The sequence below is a fragment of the Parasteatoda tepidariorum genome, chromosome 4 (assembly GCF_043381705.1).
Source record: "Parasteatoda tepidariorum isolate YZ-2023 chromosome 4, CAS_Ptep_4.0, whole genome shotgun sequence".
In the NCBI taxonomy this organism is placed as follows: Eukaryota; Metazoa; Arthropoda; class Arachnida; order Araneae; family Theridiidae; genus Parasteatoda; species Parasteatoda tepidariorum.
In genome coordinates, this window is record NC_092207.1 from 99,445,585 (window position 1) to 99,457,883 (window position 12,299).

The 12,299-nt window shown below is 29.5% G+C and overlaps 3 non-coding genes across 3 annotated transcripts; 1 reads left to right on the forward strand and 2 right to left on the reverse strand.

Moving 5' to 3' along the window:
- The first annotated feature begins 429 nt into the window (after window positions 1-429).
- On the forward strand, window positions 430-591 carry LOC122269342 (U1 spliceosomal RNA). Its single transcript, XR_006225131.1, has one exon. It is a non-coding gene; the product is annotated as a U1 spliceosomal RNA (small nuclear RNA).
- A 4,190-nt stretch (window positions 592-4,781) lies between these two features.
- Window positions 4,782-4,898, reverse strand: LOC122269343 (U5 spliceosomal RNA). Its single transcript, XR_006225132.1, has one exon. It is a non-coding gene; the product is annotated as a U5 spliceosomal RNA (small nuclear RNA).
- A 6,560-nt stretch (window positions 4,899-11,458) lies between these two features.
- On the reverse strand, window positions 11,459-11,575 carry LOC122269344 (U5 spliceosomal RNA). Its single transcript, XR_006225133.1, has one exon. It is a non-coding gene; the product is annotated as a U5 spliceosomal RNA (small nuclear RNA).
- Window positions 11,576-12,299: the final 724 nt, after the last annotated feature.

Sequence of the window (12,299 nt, forward strand, 5' to 3'; positions counted from 1 at the left end):
AGAAAAACAATACTTTTATGACTTTTATTATTTTTATGCTAGTGAGAACCAAAACAATATGGAAATGAATGAGGGAAAACTGGATCCTACCACGTGATTTCCCGGCCAATAAAAATGTAGCGTTAAACGTTTAACGCAACCTTGTTTAAGTCGCATAAGAAGTGTAACTTCAAAAAATTCCCAACATTCTCAGCGTAATTTCCTTCTTTTCTTATTTTAACTCTTCTGTCCTAACGCTTAGTTTTGGGCATTATGGAATCCTTCTATCAGCCGTTAGTGGAAAACTGTCTAAAAAACTTTTTCTTGTAGTTGAGAACTTTATGCCTGAATTCAACTTAATCAAATTTTGCACGAAAGAGGTTAATTGTTTTTTACCAATACTTCAAATAATCTTTTTCTAACATATATTTTAAAAGTTGATAATTTAGCATACTTACCTGGCACTAGGGATGCCTTGATCACCAAGGAGGCTCCCCCGAGCAGAGGCCTCACATTGCACTGCGTGTGGTTGACGCTCGCCACATCCACAAATTGTGGTTGCTTGGGGTGCATAATTTTTGGTAGTTGGGACTGCGTTCGCGCTGTCCCTACATATAAGCTAAAAAAAGACACGAAGTATACTTTCTCGTAAATTCACTGAGTGTAGGAGACTTCTATGTCTTGTGATATGCAACGACTTGTCTCATACGACTAAGTTGGCATTGATGAACAAAGTTTTATTCCATAGCAGCTCCCATTTCGATAGTTGCTTTTTGTTGAAAAAAAATAATATGCTTTGGATAATAATTAAGTATAACTAACTGCCCCATTTACTGCAATAGTTTTGATAAATTGGCAGCAAATTAAATAGTAAAACTTGTATAATTAAGCCCACTTCTTAAAAGTGTCACCGTGAGATAACTGCACTTAGAATTGTTCTAATTACTTAGTAATAGCCTTGGTGGGTTCTCACTAATTGATAAAATAAGATAGTGACATGGCTAAGTACAAACATTTCAGTTACATCGGCTTTAACATTAATATAGGAAAGGAAGAAAAACAATGGCAAAATAGGTGGATTCACCTCCTCCGCGGTTGTCTACAGTTTCTGGTGACTTGCTCCCTGTCTACGCCAGTCTGATATCGATGAATGGTAATAAAAGGGCTATTTATTATATTTTTTTGGACAGTATACCAACTGATCAGAAAAAGGCTTCCAATGGGCTGTGGGTAATATTTTCATTTAAGATATTATTAAATTTTGCCTTGACACATTTTTCTGCTTTACTAAAGAAATTGGCATTCAATGAAACAATATATACCGAGAGAGTCTTTAAAAATTTATCTCATCACTTAAAGTTTGATTCCTTGCGCAGTATAAAGCATTTTTAATTGATATTAATATTTAATTCTTTGCAATGTCAAGTTTATTTAGCAGGTGATCTCGTACTGTTCACCATGCTGGTGAAGCACAAGTGACTATCGTTTTTATGGTATGAACTCCTTTAGGTGAAGTGGCATATTTGAGTGTTTTCCAACGAGTGGTCTCAGAGCTTCAAGAGCTCCGCATGTTTTTGAGTTGATGTCTTTTATATGGTTATTCTATGTAAGTGTTATCATTTAATGTCACGCAAAAATACTTACTTTTCTGCACCGCTGGAGCAATTTTGTTGAAGATTTGTATGCTTTTAGTTCATTTTGAGCTTATTCTTCAGTTTTTAATTAATAAAAAAATTGCTTTTATCATTAATTTAAAACTCAAGAATTAGTGCAGAATTCAGTAAAAGCACACACATCAAGCGAACTGTTCCAGTGGTACGATAAAGTTACATTTTATATGATACTTTGAATTTTCTTGATGTAACTTAAAATAACTAACATCTCATTTCCAACGAAATGCAAGAACTCCTTCAGAATGACGAGTTAGAGAAGGTGCTCCAATCCGTCCAAGACTCATCTTGCTCCTGCCCATGGCTGAAAGCCCTTATATAGCAAGACGGAAAAGATGAATAACTGGTACGAAAGACATTTTATTACATTTTTTTCGAGAAAAATAAAATATCTGTAACTACCAAGATTTCTTTAAGATTTTAACATATATATAAATCTGCTTCTTTTTCATGATAAAACTGCCACCACATTCGATCATTGGATCTGCTAGAGTAAGGTTGTGTTGAAACCGAGATCCTTCTACGATGACATCGCACAGATTTGGCCGCGGAGGTAAAGCGTTCCGCCCCTCCCGCGTACCGGACATCGACCTGACCGAGTTAAGGCAATCCACAAGAGAGTTCGTCCGCAGCAAACTGCCGCGAATTACGGACATCGAAAAAGAACTTGCGGCTTCAGAACGTCGCGCAAAAGGCTGCAAAATGGAATTAGACGAAATTCTCGGACAGCAAAGGAGAGTANATTCTAATCCGATGAAGGAGTGAAATGCCCGCTTGCGCGGGCAGGTACTCCGCATCACTACATATCAAGTCAAAGTCATGATAAAACTGCTAAAGACAGTACCACAGGCGCCCACGGGCACTATCTCAGTTGAAGGAGTGGAGTGTCCGCTTCGCGGACAGGTACTCCGTGACAGAAATTAGTCTAAGTCTAAGTCATGATAAAACAGATTTTGTTGAATAGTTTAAAAAAAGAATAAGTAAACTCCTCCCAAAAACTAGCTATAACTGAAATGGTTTTATTTACCAGCCTTTTCTCTTTCCCGTCTCGCTTTCACCCCTGCTCCTGCCTGAGCTTTTCCACGTACTGTGATCTTTTTCTCTCTTATTTTAAGATTCACATCTGTTCTGCATCATCGACTGCAGATCATTGAACAATCAATTAATGTCGCTTCGCGGCAGCTCACCGAGATATGCTCTCTATTTCCAATGTTCCAACGGGAATCAGCAATTCAGTAGTAAAATGCGTTATACTGCTTCTTACCCCCAATGCATAAAAAGTTTTTTACACCACATATTATAGTACATTTTTACTGCTACGTTAGTAAAGGCTTAGGACTTTTAAATAATTCTTACGTAAACTAATTTAAAACTTCTTTTTTAAATCCCGTTTATAAAAATTCATTTTATTGTATTTTGCTATCGTCTTCCCCGTTTGGAAGTAACGCCTACCATCTCAAGAAAACGCGAATTCAACCTTCCCCCCAAAAGAATATGCTGTCTGCAATAAAAGTTGAGTGTATATTCAGATGGAGTATTATTACGATATTTAATTGATTATTTAATCTATATTACATATTATTTAAATGAGATTTACGGGCGTATTCAAAATATTTTGAAAGTGTGACGATAAGAATGTTAGAAAGAATTTTTTTACCTCGTGAAAAGAAAAATTTAGTTGAAGAAATTAGAAACGACTTCACGGCAAAGTACAAATAAAGGTCACGAAAATTGATTCAATAATGTTAAATCATTAATTATTATTCAAAATTAATTATTAATAAAATTAAATATTGTGTCATGCTTAATGAATGAATGCACATAATTTCAATCAATCATAAAATAGACAGTTAAAATATGCATTTATAAATTAAAGAGATTATATTTTAATTTGTCATTTTTATGTAATTAAATATTTCCACAAGTTGCTAAAGAATTTTTTGCAATTATTTATGAGATATAGATTAAATTTTAAAGAATAAGTTATGACCATTTTTCGCAGTATAGTCCTGATTAATCCATCAGCAAAAATAAAGTTTATGAAATAAATAATATCAAGTTTATCAACTGGAAATAGATACAAAAAGTCTTCATAAAGTAAAAGAAAAAAGATCTAGCATTTTTACATAATTAAATATTTTTACAATTTTTTAATTAAACTAATCCAGCATAATGCATATTAAACAGTAATTGATAAGAAATCGATTAAACTTTGAAGAATAAATTATGACAATCCTTCTTTTAAGAATTATTTTCAGGATAAATCAATAATCAAAAATATTATTTATCAAATGAAAGTAGATAAAATTTTATGACTATTTTCATAAGAATAGTTATTATTAGTCAATAAACAGATATATAATCAATCATATAAAAATAAATTTATAAAAGTTGTTAAATTTTAAGAAATAAATTATGACTACATTTTTTATGAAAAGTCATGATTAATCAATGAAGCATTATCCATCAAATGAAATAAAAGCGCATTTAATTAAAATAAGCATTTATAAATTGAATACATATTTAAATGTATAGTTAGTATTTTTATAGATCTAAATGCTTCTACAAAATTTTACTAATATCTTAATTTTTTACTTTACTTTATTTACAAAAATTGGGCACCTGGGCCACTTAGCGGCCCCTATCCCATACATCTAGAAATTTACAGAAAATTTATAGTAATAACATTTTGAATTTAGCAGTCGATGTGGTAGCTAATAGAAAAACAAGCACTTTGCTTGATTAAATATAACATTTAAATATCTGATTCATTGAATCTAAGTTGACATATATAAATATAAACATAATTTGACAGCATGTCTTAATTTTAACTTTTAGTTTGTTCCATAATTAATCATTACTCATAATTAAAATTGTTTAGCTCCTCTCTAGATCCAATTGTGATATTTTTTTCCGCTTAAAATACATAAAAAAAATATTTCTGACGCTATATAAACTTCATTACTAGTTGAAAAATATAATTAGAGTGTTAAAATTATCCGTTTAATTAAGAACTCATTAGAAATATTTAAGTAGATGTCTCAATAATTTTAATTTCAAATGTCTCCTTTTGCAGACATAGAATAAGTTGGACTGAAGAGCAAAGCAAATTATTTTCCTTTTGTCAACTTAATCCCACCGAAATGGGATTCCAAAAATTAATTTAAGCTCATTAGGATGTTCCTCTCCACGGTAATCTTTAGTAAAAGGCGAAAGATTAGCACGATTGATGAAGAGAAACCAGAGCATACCAAAGTATAGCTTGAGAATAAACTAAAAGTTTTTATATTTTAAATAGAGTGGTAGTTATTGTTATGCTTAAATCTATATTTATTGTTATTTTTTTTTTTTTTTAAATTTTAATTATAATGGGGATATCAAGCAAAGTGATTTTGGCCATACCTTTTTTTTATTCAGACGTAATACGAAAGCGAGCTAAATTTGAACTAGAAGTAAATCCTATACCTTTTATACTTTTTTTTTCTAATTATTCTAAATTTTACGCCCACTTGACCAAACTTCAGTTCCTTTTAGACCGTTTTGTTCTTTTCATCCGTCTACGATCGTTCGAGAGGTGGGGCTTGAGATTTGTTCTTTAGAAAACGCAACTTATTATTTTAATGGCTCCAAAAAATTAAAAATTTGAACTGCGTATTTATAATATTTATCACGAGACGTCGTGACTACAAAAAAAAATCCTAATTCCCTTTGCTAATAGTTTTCTCTAAACTAAAAAATATTGCGGTACAATACAAGTTCTTAAACTTAGACATAAAATAGCTCATAAACTATTGTTTTCTTACTTCAATTATAGTTGAGGCTACGTTTCATGCTCACTTTTGCTCGACATTTCTTTTTAGATCACTCTTTCATTTTCATCTGTTCTAAAATATAATAATATACATATTGTATTAACACTAGTGCAGCCGGATTTTGGAATTACCTAAAATCGCCATTTGGGATCAGTTTGATCCCCATCAAAAGTTGTGGTTTTTTTAATGTAAATGATTTTTTAAATGATGAATTTTGTTAAAAATATAATATGTAAAAGTTTCAATCGATTAATTTATTTTTTGTTATATTATTTTTTTTATTAACGCAATGACAATCTTACAGATAATATAAATATTGTATTACAGATTATCTTCTCGCAAATAATATGAAAGTGAACAAATGAAAGGAATATAAATAATACATATCAGAACTAAACATGCTTTAAATTCCATCATTAGGCATAAGCGTAGGCGTTTACAGTACTATATACGCGTAACGTGAAAGTGACAAAAAAACATCGAAAAATTGATTTCTAGTATTTTTTGTGGCTAGTATTCACTTTATTCTGTGCCTTCCGATGTTAAAAGGCGTGTTTCTTATATAGTAGAAATAAAATTTTATCAATTAGGTGCAATCTGATGCACAAAGTACAAATTTTTTAGTACTTCAACAAACACAAGAATGAATTCGCAATGAGTAATTAGTGAAGAAAGTGGATTCATTGAAAACAATTAAAGCATTGAGGATAGCAATATCACCAATGTTGTTAAAAAATGCAAGACACCTGCGACTTTCACCTCGTGTAGATTAATTCCTCAGCATCTAGTCTGCTAAGTCTACGTCACATTTCTTCTGACGAACAAATTCATCTACAAGTTTTACTGCGATTAAAAACAGTTATCCTGCCATTTATGAATTCATTTGCCCGTTTTTCAACTTGAACAAATAAGAATAGCCAATCAAAAAAAGAAAAAGAAATTTTTTTTTGATTTCAGATCAGGTGAAATCAAAGATATGTATCTTGAACATCATACAATAAAATTTCATTATTGCTTATGAAACAATAACTGTTCCCCAACAATACTTTCTTGATCAGGAATCTTACAAATATAGCTGTTTATAATCAGCATGTACAGTGCGCAAGAAAAAAAGGATATCACCCTGAATAACTTTCGTTCTAATGATCGGATTTTTACGAACTAAGTGTCTAAGTGTGGTTCCTGGGGGTGACCTCAAAAATGCTAATTAATTAGTGCTAACTATTAATTAAGTTGCGAAATCAGACACGAAAACGCACTTTCTCTGAATAAGCATATATTTTTTTACATATTTGGAATCCTGACCCTTGAAATAGGGGGGGGGGTAAACAAAATTTTGAAAAAATTGGTTCGTAATAAAGGGTTATATATTTGGCGATAGTCCAGAAGAGAGCAAAGAAAAGTCGCCGATGCAAATGAATATTTTAAGATAACCCATAGACTGATTCAAAAGAGGAATACTTAACTTCACTAGGTTGCTAAGCAACCAAACTCCGACTGTAAAAAAAAAAAAAATTGAAATAATGTTCTGTGATTACTCGGAAAAGCTTAACTAATAGTTAATAGAAAATATCTCAAAGTTTCTATGGAATAGAAAATGTTTAATAATATTCTGTCCAAAAAGCAAAATTTTATATATTTTAATCTCCTTTGAAAAGAAAATTTGAATCGATTTATAAATTCTAGTTTGAAGGGAGGGAAAATGCTCGAAAAATAAAATGTATAACAATTCTAATGCAAATATACAAGGTTTTCTATAATTTACGATATTTCGTGACATTTTAAAAACATTGAAATATGTTATGTTTAAGAATAAGATAGTGAAGTAATACGCTGCTTATTGTATGCTTCATTGTTTAAAAAATCGCTTCATTCTGCTACAAGGTTACATGGTTTTCTTTGGATAAAGATGATTTGCAAATAGCATCCTCATGTTTCGATACATTCTGAAACTTACGTTCTCAAATTCACCATAAAATGTCATACAGCATATTCTTCAATTACAATAAGCTATATTTACCACCAAATACTGCTACTATGATTATTTTTGTGTTCTTACATATATCTGATACGATACTCTCTTTTCAAACAGAGTTCGTAAGATCCTTAAGATACTGAAATGGGGGCACAAAAACTTTCAATAATTCAAAATATCGGGTCTCAAAATTTTAATTTTAAAGTTAAATATAACTTTTGCAATATGATGCGTTTTTAAGGACCACATGAATCCTGTTGAACTATTGAAATTCATATATTTACTTTAATGAGTGTAAAATTCTCATCAAAATAATGATCAAGACCCAAATTTAAAACAGTATGATTGATGATAAAAACTCAACTGACTTCAGAATGAAGAGGGAAGTAAAAGTCGCCATGAAGAGGGAAGTAAAAGTCGCCATGCATCGATCTTTCAAATAAAATCGCCCATTCTCAAGACTTGTCAGGCTTGAATAACTTGTGACTTTAATTATTGGACGCTCAAAGCATGTCTATTTTCATTATCATCTATTATTTTTTAAATCAATGAAGTTTTTATACTTTCGATTCAGTTTCTTAGGATTATCCATTTAGTAACACAACATATTAAATTATTTCACTCCATATTAAAATAAGTTTTACATAAGTTATAGGCACAGGTTCTTAAATTGAAACAAATAATAATTCACTACTTTGTAAAAAATCAATGAAGTAAATTTTTTTTATTTTTTATTTTATTTATTTTTTGTTTGTTTGCTGCAGGCCTCAAAATTTTTAAGGACATAAAGAAATTCCATTTACAATTGAAATTTCGGAAGTCGAATGTGAAAATGGAATGTCCCCTAGCACCAGAAATCGAAATTAAATAATTACAAGGACAGTTATTTCAAACAAGTTAAAGTTTCCGTCCTACTCGAAGTTTTTTGAAAAGGTATTTTTAATATATCGATTCCAAAGTTTATTCTACAAATATTTTAGGGTATACTTTCAAAGTAATTCGATAGAGTTTATTTTTACACCGTTATTTGCTTGAAATTATTAAATAAGTTGCTTAAAATAAATTATTCAAGCTATATGATTTAATGCATTTATAGTATAATAGAAAACGGGACTTCCATCGCTTATCCTTAACCTTGATACCGTTTTAATTTTCAAGGAATAATATGCTTCGATCAGATTTCATTCTGGAAATAGCGAAATTATTGAGTAGGTTCCTTGGAGCAATATCATTCTTATCCTCTTTTGACGAAATATAGGAAAAATTAGTTTGCCAAGTTTCTGTAAAAAGTATGTAAGCCTTCTTGCCACGTTTTTTTTTCTTACTTCATCAAAACAAATTCGGAAATTGCTTATTTTTTATTGCATTTTTTTAAAAATCATATGATTCTAAAATTGGCACGGCTTTGGAATCTCCTTACAAATTTCAATTTTTAGTATTTCCTGCTTAACAAAATAAGGTATTTTCCTGATAACAAATTATACTACAATAACATCTTGGGAATCGTGCTAAAGTTAAAAATTAAAAAAGCTTTGTATATTATCTGGAATATATTATCCTTTATATATAAGGCTTTGTATATTAACCGGAAAAAAATCTACATGGTATCATAAAGAAAGAGTAAAAGATATAATTTTAATTTTTCTCAGCTTCTAATAAATAATAACAGTTGAAACTTTAGATTTTTCAATTGAAAAATATGTAGATTAATACGGTATAAAAAAATTCATACCTTATAATTCTACATTTTTTTCATCCTCAATTTAATTAAATAATAATAAATAATTATTAAAAATTATTTTTTTCATGAAATTATCTTTGGGTAAATGAGTTTTATGAGTGGTTGCAATTTTTTTGGAATTGCTTTATTAGTTTTTAAAATATGTCTAAAAACGCAAAAAAAGAAATTATCATTAAGGGGTCTAAACTTTGAATCGCTCTCCTAGCCTAACAGTGGGGACCACATTTTCTGGATTGTGGCTACCCCTATATTTTGAAGATTAAAAATTCAAATATGTAAAAAAAATATATGTTTATTCAGAGAAAGTACGTTTTTGTGTCCGATTTCGTAACTTAATTAATAGTTAGCACTAAACAATTAGCATATGTACTAATCACCCCTAGAAACCATTAAGATTGGCACTTAGTACGTGAAAATCCGATCATTAGAACGACAGTTATTCAGAGTGATATCTTTTTTGAGAACTGTACATGGTTTCCTTCAGAGGCAATAGACGAAATTATGATTCAACAAGAACTCAAGTAAGCTACTTTGGTAATAGAATCTAAAAGATACCATATAATTTCGAGAAAACTGTTGCGCATAAATTTTTTTTTAACATACTGGACTAATTTCTCTTCTACAATTCAACTTCATTATGTTTGTAATTCCGCAATATAAAAAACAGATATAAAACTTTAAAAATGAACGGTTTTCTTATCAGGGTGAAAATGTTTTCAGTCATTTCCATAGTTATTTATTTCATTAGCCAACAGAAAGGCATGACATTTTGTTGACATGCATTTTGTTGAAAGGCATGAATAGTTTACTTAGAAACAATTCAGAAAAAGTAAAAAATATGAGTTTCGAAGCGTACCTTAAAAAGTAACACAAACAATGGTTAAAAAACGCTCAAAATGATCCCAATGGCGCTTCTAGTGTTAAAAGAGTTAATTATAATATAATTATTATACGTATGGAATCCGAATTTCAAATCAAAAATTTGTAAAGTAAAATAAATTTTTCAAATTTCTATGCAGTAATAAAAGTAGTTTAAACGTTTAAATTAAGAAATTTAAACATAAGTAACGAATATATGTTTAAAAATTCTAATCATAAAGATTTGTACTGAAAAATAATTCCTTGTTAATGAATAAAACCATCAAAATCAGGAGAAAAGGATAGTCTGACGTCACATGTTCCGGAAATGAAATAGGAGACTAATAAAAATCGACATTAGTTTGTATGAATACTGACTCCCTAATGAAAAATAACACCGATTTTTTTAATGAAAGGCAAATTCCTAAAAGACGGGGAAGGAATACGTATTTTTTGCTAACCTTTCGGATGTATGCATGTATATTTCCATAAGTTGCTAAAGCGTTTTTACGCTTACAATTACTGTTTGCAATTATTTATAAAAGATAATGATTAAATTTTAAGGAATAAATTATGACCATTTTTGTAGAATCCTGATAAATTCATGAACAGAAATAAAGTTTATCAACTGGAAATAGATACTAAAAAGTGTTTATAAATTAAAAGAAGAAAAAAAATATGACATTTTTATTAAGTATTTTTTACAAATTTTTAATAAAAATAAAAAAGCTTAATGTATTTTTTACAGTTATTGATAAGTCGATTAAGCTTTAAAGAATAAATTATGGCAATTCTTTCTTAAGAATTATTCTCAGGATAAATCAATTTAAGGAAAATAGATAAAATTTTATGACTATACAGACAAAATTTTATGATATAAACAGATATATAATCTATCATATAAAAATAAATCTATAAACGATGTTGAATTCTAAAAAATGAATTTTGACTATATTTAAGAAATGTCAGAATTAATTAATGAAAAGAAGCATTATCTATCAAATGAGAGTAAAGGCGCGTGCAATTAAAATAAGTATTGAATATAGATTTAAATTAATTGTTAGTATTTTATAGAACTAAATATTTCTGCAAAAGTTTCCTAATATCTTATGTTTAACCTTAAGTGCGTTCTACAATGATTAATCATTACACATAATTAAAATTATTTTGCACCTCTAAAGACCTAATTGTGGTTTTTGATTCTGTTTAAAATACATAAAAAGATGTAATAAAAATATTTCTGACGCTATATAAATTTAATTACGAGTTTAAAAATGTAATCAGAGTGTTAAGAATATAATTTTTACAATATCCGTTTAATTGTGAACTTATTACGGAGCGCGCGTAGCAAATTCTACCACCCCATCGACAAAAGTGGAATAAGCGACACTTCACCGATTTAGACTTTCCATATTTAATATTAATCCCACCGAAGTGGGATTCCAAAAATTAATTTAAGCTCATTAGGATGTTCCTTTCCACGGTAATCTTTAGTAAAAGGCGAAAGATTAGCACGATTGATGAAGAGAAACCAGAGCATATCCAAGGAAAGCGTGAGAATATAGTAAAAGTTTTTATATTTTAAATAGAGTGGTAGTTATTGTTATGCNAAGATTCATTTTCATTTTTTTTTTTTTTAATTATAATGAGGATATCAAGCAAAGAGATTTTAGTCACACTTTTTTTTTTACCCTCAAACTACACAATTTATTTATATAATAATTACAAAAATACTCGCTAAATAATTTGCTCCCGCATCCCTTCTTTTAGGCTTTTACTTAGGATATTGCATATCAGGTGTCGAAGTTTTAAAGCGTATTAAAAACATTCAAATTGAACTTTTTAATACGAAAACGAGCTTAATTTGAACCGGAACAAAATTTCCATATCTTTCATACTTTTTTCTAATTATTCTAAATGCTACGCCCTCTTATTTTAATCGCAGTCGAAACTTCAGTTCTTTTTTAGATCGTTTTGTTCCTTTCACTTTTCACCCGTCTGCGATAGATCGAGAGGAGTTGTTCGAGATTTGTTCTTTCGAAAACGCAACTTAATAATTTAATTGATCCAAAAAAATTAAAATTTTAAACTGAATAAGACGTATTTTTTATGTTTATCATCAGATTTCGTCACTGCAGTGTAATGATAATTTCATGCAGTCTTATTTTGAGAGATTTTAATGTTTCACGAAGAAGGATGAAGCTATTCAGTTAATATATACGTTTAATGTTTTTTCAAACAATTTTTTTTTGTGGGGAATTATT